The following is a 21515-nucleotide window of genomic DNA, read 5'->3' on the forward strand; positions in this document are numbered from 1 at the left end:
ATTAGTATTTCAAGACAGGCTCACAGAGCCCCAGTCTGGTTCAAAATGAAGTGAATATTGATGCTAATATTGTATGCTTTGGCCTGTGTCAATCAGATTTACCAAAGCTTAAGGGAGATAAAGAGTATCTGGAGGGAATACAAACCAGAAAAACAAAGATGAATAATATGTCTAAAGTGAAGACGGTTTCAAGAAATTAAAATGATTTACTCTGAAGAAGAGAGACTGAATGCTGAATTTGGAATTCTCAGATTTGGTTTTATTAAAAAAAGATTCTTCAAGGGATGTTTTGAAATTCTCTTGGATTGTACAAATTACTTTTAAAAGTTTTTATTCTGAAATAATTTTAGGCTTACAGAGCAGTTGGAAAAATAGCACAGAACTCTCATAACACCCTTCACTCGGTTCCCTCCATGCTAACATCCCGCTTAACTGTAATGATTGTCAAAAGTGAGAAATTAACATTGGTATAATACAACTAAATAAAGCACGCACTTTGTATTTCACCAGCTTTACACTAATGTCTTTTTTTTTTTTTTTCTGTTTCAGGATCTAATGTAGTATCTCACATTGATTACATTTAGTTATCGTGTTTCCCAAGCTTCCAGTCTGTGATAGCTCTTTAGTCTTTCCTTGTCTTTATGACATTGAGACATAAACCTAACCATCATAGGGTTAGAATCTAATACTCATTATTTATATTATGCCAAAATGTTCCATATTTGGCTACTGGGAGCGATTTCTGTTTGATTTCTCTTATACTTCTGACATGCCCCAGTATATACTGTTTTAGCACTTCCCATCCTTATGATACTCCAAGAAGTTGTATGCTTGACTTGGATTTTGCCTTCCCCAGCCCTATACCATCCATTTCTTCAAGGAGCCCTCATTCCTGTCATTAAAGAATGGCATTTAGAAACAAGGATCTGGGAACTAGGTGTGCTCCTTGTTTCTGAGGGGTTCACTGTTTCTATGCTGTCTCTCAGTGGATAAGTCCGGGTCATGTGTGTTTGCCTAGAAACCCATATATACTCTCCTATCAGTATGCATTTCCATATCTACCTATCCATCTACGAATTTAAAAGGATATCATTACCACCTCTATTCCAACAACATGGTTCATTCTTGTATGATCGTCTCTTTTTCTGACTCAGAAATGGACTTTAATTGTCTGTAATGTATGTACTTACTTGTTCCAACCTGCTATACATGTAGAGTCATTTCAGAATTGCTAACCTGCATACCTAAATTGATAAACTAAAGTACAGTGTTGGTGTGCCAGTTGTTTTGGTCTTTAGTCTTACAGTATCCAACAAAACAGTATTGTTTAAGTTATATGGTGCCATGTATTTCTTCATAATCTCATCGCTGTGGTCATAGCACTTTTTCCCTATAGATTTATATGTCCTGGTTTGCAGTCTATTTTGGTTTCCTCTGATACCCTAGTTATTTTAAGTTTACATAGGAAAATATACCCTTTGTGTATATAGTTCTGTGAGTTTGGATGTAGGGTTAGAGTTGTGGATTCTCAATACAGAACAGTTCCATCACCTCAAAATATCACTTGTTATGCTTGGGCAAAATAGGTGAAAGGGATTAAGAGATATGAACTTCCAGTTATAAAAATAAATAAATGACAGAGATGAAAATATAGCAGAAGGAATATAGCCAATAATATTGTAATAATGTTGTGTGGTGACAGATGGTAACTAATTATGGTGAGCATTGGGTAATGTACAGAATTGTTGAATCACTTTGTTGCATAGCTGAGACTAATATAACATTGTATGTCAACTGTATTTCAATAATAAAAATTTTTTTTGAAAACCCTCTCTCTACCCCACAGGACTGGCAACTACTGTGTTTTCAGTCCCCATAGTGTTTACTTTTCCATCATGTCATACACATGGAAAAATATATTATGTAGCATTTTAGGTCTGGCTTTTCGTGTTACTTTGTTCTTCATGAAGGCACCTGCGGATTCTATTTCAGAGAAGATATCTTCTCCTCCATGTATTTTATTTTTATTATCTAAATTTTATTTATTTATTTATTTATTTATTTATTTATTTATTTATTTAGAAGGGGAGGGGCAGAGAGAGAATTCCAAGCAGGCTCCACGCTGTCAGTGCAGAGCCCAATGTGGGGTTTGATCCCATGAACCGTGAGATCATGATCTGAGCGGAAGGCAAGAGTCAGATGCTCAACTGACTGAGCCACCCGGGCACCCCTCCTCCATATATTTTAGAACAAAAAGTCAAAATACTAAGTTTTTGGTTCCTTCCAGAAAAACATCTTCAGACATACACACTTTCCCAAAATTTTCTACGCATTGCTTGTTTCCCCTTAGGCTGCAGTGTCTTTGTATTGGATTAATTGGATTCATTTTATATTTTTGTCTGGCTTTCTTAACCTTGAATCAGTAGAGAACCATTCATTCCTTCATTTTCTCAACTGAGACAAAAAACTGCGCCTCACTGATTCCACACTTGAACACTGTTAGTTTCTGAGACCTGAACCTGAAGGTTAGGTTGAGATGCATGCCACGTGGGTTAATGTGAAATGTCCAGAAGCGCGATATTTTGTAAGAGAAATTAGACACTTAGATTATCCTTGAGAAAAGTGAGATCTTTTCCTGCTTTGAATTTCAACTTCCACACATCAGCAAGTGACTCAGATGCAATTTGCAATTCTGCTTTGAAAAATGAAGTATTTGAAATATTGCACTATGTAGCATGTACTATTCCCAGATCTCACCCTGTATCTTTACTTGCTTACAAAGCTGCTTCTTAGGCAACCAAGCATATTTGCATGCAAACGATCACCTGTAGTTACTCTGTATTTCATTCTGAATTGACTACTAGGATGTGTAATTTTTGAATAGGTCAAGAATAGGTCATTAAAATTAAATTTGATTATTGATTTTAGATCATCTTTTTTATGAAGTCTTTATAGCTATGAATTTCCCTCTGAACACTGCTTTCACTGAACCCCGTATGTTTTAGTATGCTGCATTTTTATTTTTTATTTATTTTATTTTTTACTTAACTTTTTAAATTTATTTTTTTTATTTTTTAATTTTAATTTTTTTTTTAAGAATTTACATCCAAATTAGCATATACTGCAACAGTGATTTCAGAAGTAGATTCCTTAGTGCCCCTTACCCATTTAGGCCATCCCTCCCCCCCACACCCTCTCCAGTAACCTTCAGTTTTTTCTCCATATTTATGAGTCTCTTATGTTTTGTCCCCCTCCCTGTTTTTATATTATTTTTGTTTCCCTTCCCTTATGTTCATCTGTTTTGTCTCTTAAAGTCCTCAGATGAGTGAAGTCATATGATTTTTGTCTTTCTCTGACTAATTTCACTTAGCATAATACCCTCCAGTTCCATCCATGTAGATGCAAATGGCAAGATTTCATTCTTTTTGATTATCAAGTAATACTCCATTGTATATATACCACATCTTCTTTATCCGTTCATCCATTGATGGACATTTGGGCTCTTTCCATACTTTGGCTATTGTTGATAGTGCTGCTATGAACATGGGGGTGCATGTGTCCCTTCAAACAGCACACCTGTATCCCTTGGATAAATACCTAGTAGTGCAATTGCTGGGTTGTAGGGTAGTTCTATTTTTAGTTTTCTGAGGAACCTCCATACTGTTTTCCAGAGTAGCTGCACCAGTTTGCATTCCCACCAACAGTGCAGTGGAGATCCTCTTTCTTTGCATCCTCACCAACGTCTGTTGTTAATGTTTATGTTACATTTTTAAGTATCCCAAAGTATTTTCTGGCTTCACTTTTAAGTTTTTGATCCATTAATTGCTTACATGTATTCAGTTTCCACATATTTGTGATTTTTCCAGTATTCCTTTTATTATTGGTGTCTGGTTTCATTCCCTTGTGTCCAGAAAAGATACTTTCCATGATTTCTATTTTTTAAATGTATTGAGACTTGTTTTGTGGCCTATCATATGGAATGTTCCATGTTTGCACTTGAGAACAAAGTGTATTCTTCTGTGCTTATGTAAGTCAGGTCTAACTGCTGTATAGGGTCGTTTGCATCCTCTATTTCTTTATTGCTCTTCTGTCTAGTTCTGTAAGTAGGATATTGAGGTCTTCAGTTATTATTGTAGAACTGTTTATTTTTCCCTTCAGTTATGTCAGGTTTTGTTTGATATATTTTGAGGCTACATTGTCATATATGTATTATTTGGAGTTTGTTTTTTGATGGATTGAATCTTTTGTCAATATATAAAATGTATTTTGACTCTTTTTTATGACAATTTTTATCTTCCTTAAATTTACTTAATTTATTTCCCTTTTGATTTCTTCTCTGACTCATTGGTTTTTCAGAAGTGTGTTGTTTAATTCATACATATTTCTGAATTTTTCAGTTTTCCCTATCTTAGGAATCTAGTTTCATATTATTACAGTAGGAATAAATAAATAAGCGATGTGATTTTCACTCTTAGATTTGTTAAGACCTGTTTTGTGACCTAACATATGATGTATCCCACAGAATATTCTGTAAATGTGTAGTTGAAAAGTACATGTATTCTGCTGCTGTAGATAGAATGTTCTGTATATGTCTGTTAGGTCCATCTGGTCTAATGTATAGTTCAAGTCCATTATTTCCTCATTGATTTTCTGTCTGGATGATCTATCCATTGTTGAAAGTGGGGTATGAAGTCACCTACTATTATTGCATTGTTTTATATTTCTGCCTTAAAATGTGCTCATAGTTGTTTAATATATTTAGGTGCTCTGATATTATGTACTTAAACATTTATATTTGTCATATCCTCCTGATGAATTGACACCTTCATTTTATAATGATCTTTATCTCTTGTTACAGCTTTTTGACTTCAAGTCTGTTTTGCCTGACATGACTACCCCAGCTGGACTTGGGTTTCCATTTGCATAAAATATCTTTTTCCATCTCCCACTTTCAGCCTATGAATGCCTTTAAAGCTTAAGTGAGTCTGTTGTAGGCAGCCTATGGTGGCAATCTTGTTTTTCCTTTTCCTTTTTTTCCTTTTCCTTTTTTCCCTTTTCCTTTTTTCCCTTTTTCCCTTTTCCCTTTCCCTTTCATCCTGCCAGTCACTCTGCGTCTTTCGATAGGAGAATTTAAACCATTAAATTTAGAGTAATTAATATTAAGTAAGGCATTACTATCATCATTTTGGTAATTGCTTTCTGATTGTTCTATAGTTCCTTTGTTCTTTTCTTGGTGTGGGTGTGTGTCTCTGTGTGTGTGTGCGCGAGAGAGAGAGAGAGAATTGATAACTTTTTTGTAGTGGTGTGCTTTGATTGTTTTCTCGGTACTATATGTGTGTCTATTAAAGGGTTTCGTTTTGTGATTACCAGGAGGCTTTTATAATACATTTTGTAGTTAAAATAGTCTATTTTAACTGATAACAACTTCAACTGTGTAAAACATTTCTACATGTTTGTTTCCCCACACACATTTTATGTTGTCATAATTTACATCTTTGTATATTGTGTATCCACTAACAAAAGAGTATAGCTATAGTTATTTTTAACTATTTTTACTTTTTCCTTTCAACCTATATACTGAAGCTCAAAGTGATTTAAACATCACCATTGTAGCATTATTGTATTTTGAATTTGACTGTTTACTTTGACCCATGGATTTCATATTTTTATATTTTTTCATGTTACACATTAACACTCTTTCAGTTTGAACAGCTTTGTTCAGCATGTCTTGTAAGGCAGGTCTAATGGTGATAAATTCCCTCAGCTTTTGCTTGTCTGGGAAAGTTCTTTATCTCTCCTTTGTTTCTGAAAGACAGCTCTTCTGGATCACACATTCTTGGTTGGCGGTTTTATTCTTTGAGCACTTTGTATCAGCCTGTTGATTCCTGGTCTGCAAGGTTTCTGCTGAGAAATCTGCTTTTAAAAACTTTACTTTCTTATTCATTCATTCATTCATTTATTTATTTATTTATTTATTTATTTATGAGAGAGAGGGTGTGTGTGTGTGTGTGTGCATGCACGTGCAGGGTAGAGGGAGAGGGAGAACTTTAAGCAGGCTCCATGTCCAGTGCAGGGCTTGATCTCAAAACCATGGGATTAAGACCTGAGCCCAAATCAAGAGTCAGACACTGGGGTGCCTGGGTGGCTCAGTAGGTTAAGGGTCACACTTCAGCTCAGGTCATGATCTTACGGTTTATGAGTTTGAGCCCTGTGCTGACAGCTCACAGCCTGGAGCCTGCTTCGAATTCTGTGTCTCCCCCTCCTTCTGTCCCTCCCCAGCTTGCACTCTGTCTTTCTCTCTGTCAAAAATAAATAAAACATTAAAAAAAAAGAGTCAGGCACTTAACCAACTGAGCCATCTGGCCCCGCTTTTTCTTTTTTTGAGAGTTTGTTTATAATATGTCTGAGTGAAGATATCATTGGGTTGAGTCTATTTGGCAATCTTTATGCTTCACATTTGTGGATGACCATATCTCTCCCCAGATTGGAGAAGGTTTTGCCTTTTTTAAATCCCTTTGCTTTCTTTCTGGGACTTCACTAATGCAAATATTATTTTTGCTTCATGGTATCTTATAATTCACATAGGATTTCTTCACTCCTTTTCATTTTTCTTTTTTCTCCTCTTAACTGGATAACATCAAGAAATCAGTCTTTAATTTTGCAGATACTTTCTTCTCCTTCACTGAGCCTGCTGTTTAAGCTTTCTATTTCATTTTTCATCTCATTCATTTTATGTGTCAGCTCCAGAATTTCTATTTGGTCATTTTTTTAAAAAAATGATTTCCATCTGTTTGTTGAACTCTTGTTTTGGTTATGGATTGTTATCTTGAGTTCATTGAGTTGGCTGTGTTCCCTTGAATCTCACTGAGCTTCCTTAAAATAATTACTTTGAATTATTTCTCAGACAACATAAGGTCTATTTTGGGGCATATGTTTCTGGGAAATTATTATGTTCCTTTGGTGGCACCATGTTTCCTTGTTTTTTCATGTTCATAATGGCTTTGTGTTAATGCCTGTGCATTTGAAGGAGCAGTCACCTCTTCCAGGCTTTTTGGATTGGCTTCAGTTGGGAAAGACTTACCCTGAAGGTGGCTTCAAGGGTACCAGCTGGGTGGAGTTGGGTGTCTCTGGTTCCTGGGAGAGCACAATGGTGTAGTTTCCATGCACCTCCATGAACTCAGGTCAGTGTCAGCAAAGACTTTGGAGGTCTTTCCGTGGCCAAGACTATAGAGATCTTGCAGGTTGCAGTGGTGTGTTGGTACTTAGTGGTAGTGGAGCTGGGGCCTGCATTCAGGCACGTGCAAAACTACCACGGAACCTGGGTTCTGGCCACAGGTGCACTTGCTGTGTGTGGCACTAGTGTCTGAGGTGCAAATCTTTGCATTTCTCCCATGGAACTCTAGGGATTGTCATGATGACTCAGGTCCCCGGGTGAGGGGTGGCATTGGCACAGGCCCTGAGTTAATAAGGTGCAGCAATGGCTTGTGCCCTGGGGGCAGGGAGCAGTAAGAACACACCCTTGGAATGATGGGTCTAAATCCCAACTCTGGTCTCAAGGAACAGTCGCAGAATAGCAATAGTTTAGTCCCAGTGATGTTTGTACAAAACCAGAAATTAAAACCCCAGGTGCAGGGTATACAACAGTGATGAGGAGTCAGTCATGCCTTTGGACCCAGGGCTGGGGTGCAGAACCTGATAATAGCAGGTCAAGTCCACGTTTTGGAATCCAGGGTGGCATGCAGAGTGGTGGCAGCTCTGGTCCCATAAATGGTGAGGCGTTGTGGCATTTCAGAAAGCTTAGGGCACAGCAGCAACTGGGGCATCTCGGGGCAGGATCACTCTTACAGTAACTATTCCTGTCCTGGGGAGGAGATAAATAGTGGGGACCCTGGGAAGCTCCATCAGCTGGGTTTAGCATTGGTGAAGACTGGCTGGTCCTTGGTGGCAAAGGCTGCAAATGTCCCCAGTGGTGAAGCTCGCTGGGGTTTTTTTACTCTCCTCCCTGTGGAGTGAAATCCCTCTGAGGGCATCCCTCTTGGTGCCGAGCTGCTCTGGCTGGGAGAGGCATGGGTAATACAGGTAAAATGCTTCCTATGCTTTTCTGTGTTGCAATTCTTGGTTTCTAGCTCTGTAGTATTTTTCCTTCTCCTTTTTAAGTTTTTTTTTTTGTTTTTTTTTTTTTTTTTTTTTTTGAGAGAGGGTTGGGTGGGGGGAAGGGGCAGAAGAGAGAGGGAGAGAGAGATAATCTCAAGCAGGCTCTGCACTGCCAGTGCAGTGCCCAACATGGGGCTGGAACTCACAAAGCGAGAGATCATGATCTGAGCGAAAAGCAAGTCAGACTTTTAGCCACCTGAGCCACCCAGGCGCCCCTCTGCTGCTTCATGGTAGTGCAGAGCTTTCCCAAAGCAATTCAGCAGTTGGTAGTTCTTGATTGTTTTCGTTGTTTATGTGCAGGAGATGAGCATCAGGACCTCCTAGGCCGCCATCTTCCTGATGTCACCTTAAATGACTTTCCTCTAGTGTACCGTTTTGATTAAATTCAGAATAGGCTACAGTCAAATGGAGGAAGGAGAGGAGAGGGCTCTGACTGGTTTAGGGTTTAGTTTCCTTGTGGTGTGGAAACAGATCCCCATTATTCTGGTCACTACAGCCTAGAATCCTGAAATTAGGTTGATATCATCTTATGGTCATAGCTCTTGTTGCAATTTAAAAAATGTGTTTCTGAGTTCATGCTCCTTGGGGATGCAATTAATGAGATTGCACTTTGATCTTATTTCAGTGTCTTCTCTGATCTTCGCTTTAAGATGCTATTGCTAATGCGTGGCTCTAGATATATTTTAATAGACAGAGGTGTTGTGCATCAGACATCACCAGAATGGGACTGTGAAGTTTAGTTTCTTTAAGCCACCTTTAAGCCTTGTGTGGTCAGGATACTTTAATGAGGTCCGGTTGGCCTGGCATGTGCATTCCTGAAGGCAGTGAGAGGGGATCCCTCAGCAGAAGCAGGAACTGGACTGCAGTGTCAGTATAGGGGTTGTATGGATATCACAGCTGACCCTCATGGGTGTGTAGCCATCAGTTCAGCCAGGGAAACCCACAATCCCTGACTGAGGCATGAGAGGCCAACTCATGAGCCACACTAACCACAGTGGGTAAGCTGTAGCCAGTTTGGTAGAGGTCATTGCCTCGGAACTTGGAGGAGAGAGGAGGCATCCACCATGAGGACCTTATCCTCTCTGCTTTCGTAGGATATTCAATCTTGAGTAAAGGAGCCAGGGAAGGAGGATGTGAGAGACTGAAAGAGTTTTGCCAGATGAAAGTACATAAAAGGACTGTATAAATTATTTAAATCATATAAGTTTAAACTATATTATACACACACACACACATATAAAATTGCTTTCAAATGCCTTTAGTTATATTCCCTCCTTGACTAAAATCTCCCTGGAAGTTTTAGTTTCTAGAAAATGGACACAGTGGGTACTTGGTAATCAATTTCTGAATGACTTACTAATTTAAAATTTTTTTAATGTTTGTTTTTGAGCGAGAGAGACAGAGTGTGAGCAGGGGAGGGGCAGAGAGAGCGGGAGACACAGAATCCGAATTAGGTTCCAGGCTCTGTGCTGTCAGCCCAGCCCTTGACGTGGGCCTCAAACTCAAGAACCATGAGATCATGACCTGAGCCAAGGTCAGACGCTTAACTGACTGAGTCACCCAGGCACCCTGTGAATGATTTACTAATTTAGATTAATTCTCTATTTTTTTTAAGATGGGAAAGCTGAGGGGTGCCTGGGTGGCTCAGTCGGTTAAGCCTCCGACTTCAGCTCAGGTCACGATCTCACGGTCTGTGAGTTTGAGCCCCGCATCGGGCTCTGGGCTGATGGCTCAGAGCCTGGAGCCTGCTTCCGATTCTGTGTCTCCCTCTCTCTCTGCCCCTCCCCCGTTCATGCTCTGTCTCTCTCTGTCTCAAAAATAAATAAACGTTAAAAAAAAAAAAAAGTTTAAAAAAAAAAAAAAAGATGGGAAAGCTGAGTTTGAACTGCCATTTTACTGTCATGTAGTCAAACATGGTAGAGATACCTCTGTGCTCTTCTTTTTATAAGAAGAATAATGGAAGCCTTTGGAGGGAAGGAAAGTCTCTGCTCATCTGCCTGACTACACTACATAAGGAGCATTGCCAGGAGGTGAAGGACATTTCTTTACAGCACTGGAAAGATGGGAAAAACTCAGAGAAGATAACACACATAAGCTTAGCAGTCTGAGAGCACCCTGGAGTCCTGAGGGTGAGCAACCATGGGAGTTTTCATCTTCAGGGAGGAAAATGTGCCATGGCACCTGGCAGTACACCAAACACTTAAATTGGCTGCAGGCCTGTGAATAAGTAAGGCTCACGAGCTTGGTTATCTTTGCCGGAATCACCTTTCAAGGAAATGTTGACAAGAAGCGTAACACCCTCCTCCTCTTCCCTCACACAATTACCAAAGGGGAAATCAAGTTTTAGCAAGAACATGACAGCTATAATATATATTTGTTTATTAAACATGCAGTCAATCATCAAAAATTTTCATACAGGATCCAAGAATATGTCAGCAAATTTCATTAATTGAGATTAATCTTGATGTATCTTTGTAAGAAATTTGAAATCAGGGATTGTACTTTATTATGGCAGGATAGTATATGATTTATATGTATGGACTTTAAGGTGGCTGAACTCTTCAAGAAGGTCCTTTTCTTTCTGTAGAAAGTGAAAGATCCTTTGATGGAATTTTCAAATAGAATGGACCTTTCACTGCAATTCTGTATAATAACTGATTGCTGTAACTGTTGAGTACTCAGGCATTTCACTATTAGATTTTAATTTGTTGCACTATAAATCACTTAAAGGTAGACATTTAATAGGAAAACTTATAATTTTCTCAAATATGTCAGTACTCTACTACCCATAGTTTCCGCCTTGTTGAGCATCACTACATTATCAAGGACAACATCATTAGGTGAAGAGGGAGATGAGGTATTTAGGGCAAAGTTGCTGATCAGATATAAGTTCTTCAGTTTGCCTTAAACAATCTGCATCAAGGGAAATTTTTAAGCCTTATAACTTACACTATGTTAAATAAACTGGGAGACTTAAACTTGAGAGACAATTTTACATGAATTACCAGAAATGAAAACAAAGCTGTACAAAAAGAATGTGCTGCTGGCAAACTGTTGAAACAATAGATTTTAACCAAATTAGTATAGTTTTTTTAGTTTACCTCCATGGGAAAACTTGGTTTACATAAGGTTGAGAGTGCAAACCATCTTAAGATTTATGCCAAATTAAAAACAATTCTCTGTTAGACACACACACATTTTCACGGTTTATATGCTTCTTTTAGAAATCTTCCTTCGGGGGTGCCTGGGTGGCTAAGTCAGTTAAGCCTCAGACTCTTACTTTCAGCTCAGGTCATGATCTTATGGTTCATGAGTTCGAGCCCTACATGGGGCTCTGTGCTGACAGCTCGGATACTGTTTGGGATTCTCTATCTCCCTCTCTGCTCCTCCCCTGCTCACACTCTCTCTCTCAAAATAAATAAACTTGAAAAAAAAGAAACCTTCCTTGAGTCAGTGTTACAAAGAATGGCTTGAGAGAGGGTGAAAAGTCTTTCCATGTCGTTGCAGACTTAAGGGTATCAGAAAACTTGAAAGACCATAGTGATATATGTCATTACAACATTTTTAAAGTTGAAAAACATTATGTAGAAGTGAAATGATCTATCAGTGTCCGCATTAGTCAGGTAAGGAGTGTCAAGAGCAACAAATGAGAACAGCAAGATGTACTCAACACTTGCTTTGTGATGGACATGCATTTTATATAATTAGATGACAGCCACAGAAAGGGTACATAACTTTTCCAAGGTCACACAGATAGTGACTGGCAAAGCCAGGATTGAAACCCAGAAAGTCTGGCTCCAAATATTTTGTTTTGTTTAAAATTTTCTGTCTTGGGGGAAGAGTTCTAGTTTTTTAAATCTACATAATTCTTTCAGTTTATATACAATACAATTACACCAACTTAAAATACACCAATGAGGGTTTTTTTTTTTTTTAAGTTTCTTTATTTTGAGTGAGAGAGCAAGGAGAAGGAGGGGCAGAGAAAGAGGGAGAGAGAATCCCAGGCAGGCTCTGTGCTCTCAGCACAGAGCCCAATGCAGAACTTGATCTCACAAACCGTGGGATCATGACCTGAGCCAAAATCACGTGTCAGATGCTTAACTGACTCAGCCACGCAGGTGCCCCAAAATGAGTTTTGACAAATGTAATAGACTTATGTAACCACCAGCACATTGAAGATGGAGAACATTTTCATCATTCCCAAAAGTTCCTAAGGACTGGTATGTAGTCTGTCTCCTTGCGGCAGTCTTGGTCTCTGGCTTACTTGCTTTCATTTCAGTGACATTTGAATTATTACAAGGTTTTGGCTACTGTGAATAAAGCTTCTAGAAATACTCACATATGAGTTTTTTTTTAATAGAAGTTTTCATTTCTCTTGAGGAAATACCTGGGAGTGATTGCTAAATAATAGGTGGCAGTGGTCTCTCATTACAGTTTTAGTTTTGCATATTCAGAATGCCTGATCATATTGGACATGTTTTCGTGTGCTTATTAGGATTTCACATAGCTTCTTTGTTGCAGTGTTTGTTCAAACCTTTTGCCCATTTTTTATTGGTTTGTTTGTCTTCTGAATGAGATCTAAAAGTTCTTTTATACATTTTAAGTACAAATCCTTGATACATATGTTTTCAGATATTTTCTCCCAGTCTGTGGATTGCCTTTTTTGTTTTTGTACCAATGCTAACAATGTTTTTTTGAAGAGCAAAACTTTTTTTTTATGGTTCATTTGTGTCTTCTTAAGAAATTACTGTTTAACCCAGCTCACAAATATTTTCTCCTAGAAGTTTATAGTTTTCACTTATATTTAAGTCTATGATCAATTTCAATTTTGTGTATGGGGAGAGGTGAGAGTTACGGTGTATGTTTTTACATACAATATCTAATAATTACAAAACAATTTTCTGATTAGGCTACACCATTTCCACTGAATTAAAGGACATCTGTGTCAAAAATAAATGCATCATATATGTGAGCTCAGTTTCTAGAACTTCTACTCTGTCACATTCTCCTAAATGCCAAAAACTCGGTCTTGATTTTTATAGCTTTATAATAAATCCTAGAAAGGAGATAGTACACCAACTTTGTTTTCCTTGTAAAAACAATTTGAGTTGTTCAGGTCCATTGTATTTTTATATGAACTTTATGGTGTAATTGCCAATTTCTACCCAAAAAATTTTCTTGGAATTTCAATTGGGATCACATTGAATATATGGATTGATAAGTGGAGAATTTGCTTCAAAACAATATTCAGTCTACTACGTGGCAATGAGAAAGAATGAAATATGGCCCTTTGTAGCAACATGGATGGAACTGGAGAGTGTGATGCTAAGTGAAATAAGCCATGCAGAGAAAGACAGATACCATATGGTTTCACTCTTATGTGGATCCTGAGAAACTTAACAGAAGACCATGGGGGAGAGGAAGAAAAAAAAAAAGAGGTTAGAGAGGGAGGGAGCCAAAACATAAGAGACTCTTAAAAACTGAGAACAAACTGAGGGTTGATGGGGGGTGGGAGGGAGGGGAGGGTGGGTGATGGGTATTGAGGAGGGCACCTTTTGGGATGAGCACTGGGTGTTGTATGGAAACCAATTTGACAATAAATTTCATATATTGAAAAAAAAACAATATTCAGTCTTATGGGGTGCCTGGGTGGATCAGTCGGTAAAGCCTCCAACTTCGGCTCAGGTCGTGATCTCATGGCTTGTGAGTTCAAGCCCCGTGTTGGGCTCTGTGCTGACAGCTCAGAGCCTGGAGCCTGCTTCTGATTCTGTGTCCCTCTCTCTCTCTGTCCTTCTCTCGCTCATCACTCATTCTCTCTCAATAAATAAAACATTAAAAAAGTATTTGAAAAAAAACAATGTTAAGTCTCCCAATACACTAATATGGTAGATCTCTATTTTAGTTCCTTTAAAATTCTTTTTACGGTGTTTTGTAGTTTTCAGTGTATAGCTCTTGCATCTGCTTTGTTAAATGTATCCATACATATATCCTATTTGGGATACAAGTATAAATGGCATATTAAATTTTTTTTCAGTTTCCAATCGTTGTGTTTTTAGTATATTGAAATGGATTATTACTGTATTTTGACTTGACCTGTGACCTTGCTAATCAATCTGCATGCCTTTAATATTTTTCTTCTTGTCTATTGCGCTGCCTAGAACTTCCAGAACAATGGTCAATAGAAGTGTTGAGAGAGGACATTCTTGTCTTAATCATGATCTTAGGAAGAAACCACTTAGTCATTTATCATTAAATATAATGACCTGAACTTCTTATGTAGATTCCCATTATTAGTTTGAGAAAATGTCCCTGCTCTTAGTTTAGTGCATATTTTTATGATGGATGGATGTTTAATTTTGGCAAACATTTTCTGTATCAGTTGATGGTGTTTATTTTAATAACATTAGTTACTTTAATTTGGAGTGTCACATCAACTTTTCATTCTTTTTATGAACTTCTTTTAGTTACAAAACATCATTGTTTATGTATCTTCCTGTATTTTCTTTCTAACATTTGGCTGAATATTTCTTCATGCGGCAAATCATTTTATAGTTTTTTTGTCTTTTAATGTCTTTGGTTTTGTTATCAGGGCAATGGTGTCTTCATATAATGAGTTGAAAGTGTTTGCTCTATCTCTATTTTCTGAAAGAATTTATATGGAATAAGTATGAATTATTATTAAATATTTGGTAGAGTTCACCAGTGAAGCCATTCGGGCCTTACGATAGCCGAGTAATTGCCCCCAAAATATCAGATTCAAGTCTCTGGAAACTGTGAATGTTACGTTAAGTGACAAAAGATGCTTCGCAGAGATGATTAAATTAAAGATCTTGAGATGCAGAGATGATTTTGGATTATACAAGTGGACACTAAATGTTATCCCAAGTGTTCTTATAAAAGGGAGGCAGAGGTTAGATTTAAATAGATAACATTCAGATATTCTTTCAGGGGTTGATTTTAAGCTTTGTTGAGGCAGATCCTGAATAGTCTTTATTACAGGGTTAATTAAATCTCACCAAAATAGTGTAGCCTTCTGGGATTTCTACCTGATGTCTTTTTATTTTGAGGTCTCTCCCATTTGGCTGATGAAAGCACAAACTTTTCTCATCCTTATAGGAGCTCTAGTAACTTTCAGGTTTCTGTTTACAGAAGTTCTTTCCCCAGCCCTACATAGCCTATCTCTGTATAGTGTCCTCCTCTTCATTATCCTGTCCCTCAAATTCTAGGGACCACAAACTCCGTAAACATTGATACCTGTCTTAACAGCTCAGTGAGATCATTAGACCTTATTTGGTTTCATCCTCCCTCACACTGTGGCCTGGAAACTGATTCCAGGCAGTAAGTTGGAGTAACTGCAGAGTTTCATTTGTTTATTTTACCTTATGGACCACGATCCTGCACTGCCTGCTGACCAATGTCTGGAAATAATTGATTAATGTGTTTGTTCAGTTTCCTAGTGATTTATGATAAAAGAGTGATTCTTGAAGCTTACTCTTTTTACAAGATCTTTTTTAGTTGTAGTGCTCCACATGTTATGGCAAAATCTAAGTTTATTTCTGCTATCAAGGTGTATGATTTGAGCAAACTGCTGAAATTTATTAAAATTTATCTGGGATAGCTGTGTGAATGGTATGGAAGTGTGTCCTAAAGTGGTGTAGAATTTTGGTGAAGAAGCGAAAGTCCTGGTGAGTGCTCTAGAAGAAATACTTGTTCCTCAGTAAATTAACATGTATCTCTTACTCTCAGTTCCATAATTTTTAAACTTGTTACAAGAAGAGTGCCTATTTTATAGAACTCTTGTGAAAAACAAATGATAAAATGTATATTGAAAACAGCACAATAAATATCTGGCACATTTTAGTGCTTATAATATGGAAGCTGTTATTATTTTGAAATGAAATGTTCATGTGTATGTTTTCATGGAAAGAAATGATATAAATGGCTTAATAAACTTTCATATTGCTGCAACAGGGACAAAAGAGATGAATGCGCTGATTCATATTTTTAGCATAAGTCAAGCATAAGTATTGTAGTATTTGGAGTATAAGTAATTTCTTGCAGGGCTAAGGAAATTTGTTGTTTTATTTCCACATGGATGCCATTTTATTTTATTTTATTTTATTTTTCAATATATGAAATTTATTGTCAAATTGGTTTCCATACAACACCCAGTGCTCATCCCAAAAGGTGCCCTCGTCAATGCCCAACACCCACCCTCCCCTCCCTCCCACCCCCCATCAACCCTCAGTTTGTTCTCAGTTTTTAACAGTCTCCTATGCTTTGGCTCTCTCCCACTCTAACCTCTTTTTTTTTTTTTTTCTTCCCCTCCCCCATGGGTTTCTGTTAAGTTTCTCAGGATCCACCTAAGAGTGAAAACATATGGTATCTGTCTTTCTCCGTATGGCTTATTTCACTTAGCATCACACTCTCCAGTTCCATCCACATTGCTACAAAAGGCCATATTTCATTCTTTCTCATTGCCACGTAGTACTCCATTGTGTATATAAACCACAATTTCTTTATCCATTCATCAGTTGATGGACATTTAGGCTCTTTCTATAATTTGGCTATTGTTGAGAGTGCTGCTATAAATATTGGGGTACAAGTGCCCCTATGCATCAGTACTCCTGTATCCCTTGGGTAAATTCCTAGCAGTGCTATTGCTAGGAATAGGGTAGGTCTATTTTTAATTTTCTGAGGAACCTCCACACTGCTTTCCAGAGCGGCTGCACCAATTTGCATTCCCACCAACAGTGCAAGAGGGTTCCCGTTTCTCCACATCCTCTCCAGCATCTATAGTCTCCTGATTTGTTCATTTTGGCCACTCTGACTGGCATGAGGTGATATCTGAGTGTGGTTTTGATTTGTATTTCCCTGATGAGGAGCGACGTTGAACATCTTTTCATGTGCCTGTTGGCCATCCGGATGTCTTCTTTAGAGAAGTGTCTATTCATGTTTTCTGCCCATCTCTTCACTGGGTTATTTGTTTTTCGGGTGTGGAGTTTGGTGAGCTCTTTATAGATTTTGGATACTAGCCCTTTGTCCGGTATGTCATTTGCAAATATCTTTTCCCATTCCGTTGGTTGCCTTTTAGTTTTGTTGGTTGTTTCCTTTGCTGTGCAGAAGCTTTTTATCTTCATAAGGTCCCAGTAATTCATTTTTGCTTTTAATTCCCTTGCCTTTGGGGATGTGTCGAGTAAGAGATTGCTGCGGCTGAGGTCAGAGAGGTCTTTTCCTGCTTTCTCCTCTAGGGTTTTGATGGTTTCCTGTCTCACATTCAAGTCCTTTACCACATGGATGCCATTTTAACAAAAATGTATTGAACACATTATCTGTATAAGAGACTTTACTGGGCACATGGGATAACCAAATATTAACGAGTCATTATCCATGCTATCAAATACCTTTGGATCTAAGTCGATTCTTTGAAAGAGCTCCTCTGTTACACAAGCATACAGCATGAATGATTTTGTGTGAAATGTTCTATATGTTGTACGTATATATGTGGAAAAATGAATCAGCCCCAACATAACACATTTTATGCAATAATGTGGACCTTTTAATGTTTAACTACCCTTTGGTTGCAATTACATATTTGCTGCTATTGTTTTCTGAACTTGGTCCCTTCTCTTATTTGTCGTGCTCTCCTGTACATGGAGCCTGGTCCTGAGTCCTGCTGTGCCTCTTTTTCCCTTGTGACAGGTTCACATGATACTGAAAACTACCCTCTGTAATTCCTCACCCCATACTCTGCCTTCTACACAGACTTTCTTGATACTCATGGTCCTTGAGTTTATCTCTACATTTTGCTTTTAGGAATTTGTATTGCACCAATGTTGTTCTGAAGGGATTATCTCTCAAAATCCATACACTCAGGCCAATACATACCATGATGTCTTTCTAGCTTTAGGTTTTTGTCTGCAATTATCACTATATAATTCATATCACAGTGTGCTTCAACTAGATGATTATATCAAATTCCTTTACTTTCCTGCAGTCTCCATATTCTCCATATTCATAATCCAGAACACACTATGATTTTTAAAATCCTAAAGATAGATATTCTTCAGGAAAATAAGGGATAAAGACTGAAAAGAGGGGTTTGCCAGTGTTCCTTATTCCCTTCAGTTTTAGTACCTAAAAACACCCAGGTGTTTACCACATTCTGTGCCATCTTTTACTTATAGGAGATCTTTTGTTGTCTAGATCACTCCTGAGTCCTTGAACTGCCATTACTCAGTCATATAGCAATGGCAAGGCATAAGAATACCCTGTCTTACAGTATGCATTGTTCATACAAAGACATGGTGGGAGAAGGTTTACTTTATTACTTTGTATAGGGCAGAAATGACAGGCCAAGGGTGAATTCAAATTTAATTATCTACTGTATTACATGAGAAACAACAGGACAGGAAAGGGCTCTGTGACTTCCCTACTTCTCTAAGAATAAAGAACATGTTCCCAAAAGAAGGAAAAAGGACATTGTCAGTCCATCTATCCCAATGGGACTCTGACCTACAATCTTTGCAGCAACCTGTACGGGAAGCCAAACCATAGCCTTGGTGGCAATTAGTCCAGAATAGTCAGAACTTGGTCAATCACTGGAAGCCTCCCTATATTTTTCACCTACTTGTAACTCATGGCCAACCAGACAAAGCAAAATGTGCTCCCCAAATAAGCATATACAATGCTTCACTTCTATGTAGCCTATCTTCAGCTTCAGCATGCCAACAGCTTCTAATCAGGACAAATTGAAGCCTTTCTTTTTCAAAACTACAAAGCTTTTCAAGTCTTTTACCTGCCTTTGAGTCTCTGCCAGAAGCAAGTGATGTTGGCTGACTCTCTTGCTATCACAAGCTCCAAATAGCCTCTGTTGATTCTCATTGAGGTGAGCTTCCCTTGTTTCAATAGCGCAGTATGGCCAACAGGTTTTAGGGTTTATGTGGGGTTTTCTGAAGGGTTCCTTATTATACCATTCATTAAGATCAGGTCAGTATCATGTTCTTCCTGAAGTAGTTTCTTTTATTTCACAGGGAAGTGATTGATTGCATCCTCATTCCAACTTGTATTAAGTGGGATCTGCTAGCATTTGGCATTTCATTACATAAATTCTTTGATGACAGGACAGGTCACTTATGTCTTTGTAACTCTAGTGCCATTATCAACAATGCTTTATAATCCAGCAATTGCACTACCAGGTATTTACTCAAAGGATACAAAAATACTTATTTGAAGGGACACATGCATGTGTTTATAGCAGCACTATCAACAATAGCTAAATTATGGAAAAAGCCCAAATGTCCATTGACTGATGATAATGAAAATGTGTGTGTGTGTGTATAATACTTAGCCATAAAAATGAATCAAATTTTGCCATTTGCAATGCCATGGATGGAACTAGAATGTATTCTAAGCAAAATAAGTCAGAGAAAGACAAATACCATATGATTTCACTCATATGTGGAATTTAAAAAAACAAAACAGATGAACATATGGGGGGAAAGAGGCAAACCAGAAAACAGACTCTTAACTATAGAGAACAAACTGAGGGTTACTGGAGTGGAGGTGGGCAGGGGGATGGATTAAGTATTAAGGAAGGCACGTGTGGTGATGAGCACTGGGTGTTGTATGTAAGTGATGAATCACTAAATTCTGCTCATGAAGCTAATATTACGCTATATGTTAACTAACTGGAATTTAAATAAGTTGATTTAAAAAACCCACAATGTGTTAAATATATTAAGTGGTCAAATCTGGAGCTTGACCTTGGGAGCCTAAGATTCAGACCATGAAACCTGACTATATTATATAGTCACTTGGCTATTGAATGTTCCTAAATGCCCCAAATCAGGTGTTAATGCATAATGCAATGCCAAATTGGATGTAGGGTAACCAACTGCCCTGGTTTTCCTGGGTTTTAGAACTGAGAGCACCTTTCCTGGGAAAGCCTTCAGTGCTGAGCAAATGGGGGCAGTTTGTCTCCTTGAAGGTGTGAATGAAATAATGTGAGTAGCACACTGTGGAGCATGTTATACATATCAAAGCAAAAAAAAAAGATTATTTCCTTCTCCTCCTTTTAAGTAAATACTTAAAAGTTGAGATAAGCTGACAATTGTAGAACTAACCTAGCATCTCCACCATTATGTAATATGAAAGCCAAAACTGCACCAAAGTCAAACAGGCAAGGAAGACTTTACTCAGGCTGTTGAAATAAGGGAGAGAGAGTGAATTCACATTCACTGAAACAAAAAGTGGGAGTTTTTAAGCACTGGGGTGAGCTAGTGGAAAAGTACTGGAGGATGATAGGAAGGAGGTTAATTAATGGGATGTGTGGAACACACGGAGTTTATTCCTGAGTTTGCAAATTTTTTTTTTTTTTTTAACTGTGATTAGACCATCTGTGCTTGCTAATTGACATCCATTGAAGTTCGGCTTCTGTCCCACAGAGACTGAGCGATAGGGGTGCGATCATCCTATCATCATTGATATTTACTCTTCAAAGAGATGGTTCTTAGATACAGAGCAAGATGTTTCCTGAGTTGCAAAGCTAGCAAGAGGCTGGGAGAAGATTTACATACATTTCAAAGAAGCAAAGGAGGAATGAACAATTAATAGTTTTCTAAAGCAAATCCTTAAAGGTAGATCATGGGGCCTATAGTCAAGAAGAAACCTGTCTAAAGTTGAATCAAGCTAAAGGGAATGTTAAGACAGTCATAGTCAGTAGATGGTATCACTTCTTTCCTTCAGAATCAGTGGCCTTATTTTCTATTTCTTTCTGGGAAAGAGCCCAAATACCATTCCTTTCTCTTTTGTCTTGCTAAAATTAGAACATGCTTTCTCTGTAGCCAACATTTACATAAGGGCATTATTGTATTTTATACTTTAAAAGGAGTCTCCCAAGAGTTTAGTAAGTATCACAGACTGAAGACAAAATATTTAGGAACTGCTCTTCATGTACATAACACACTTGAGATTTAACAGCATTTACAATGGTTGGCAGGTTTAGGAAACACTCCAAAATTTCTAGCTTGAATCACTGTCTTCTAGGCTTTATCCTTAGAGGAACTTTTAAAGCACTCCAATAAAAACACTGAGCACTATAGGCATTCCATCAGCCCCACAGTACTGGATGTTTAGAGAATCCAGGTGCCCATGTAGGCATCAGAAGAGAGCTCATAAAGAAGGTGGCTAAAAGGCTGAATTCCTGTGTGACCAGCCAGATGTTTACCATTTTGAAACAGGGTTATTGGAAATTTTTCCAAAAGGGCTCTTTTTTGCTTTGGTGTCAAGGAAGTTCCTGTTAGCGATGATGAGCAATGGCTAAATGTTACATTTCTCAAACTGCTTATATTTAACAAGTT

The sequence above is a fragment of the Panthera onca genome, chromosome X, assembly GCF_046562875.1.
Source record: "Panthera onca isolate mPanOnc1 chromosome X, mPanOnc1 haplotype 2, whole genome shotgun sequence".
Taxonomy (NCBI): Eukaryota; Metazoa; Chordata; class Mammalia; order Carnivora; family Felidae; genus Panthera; species Panthera onca.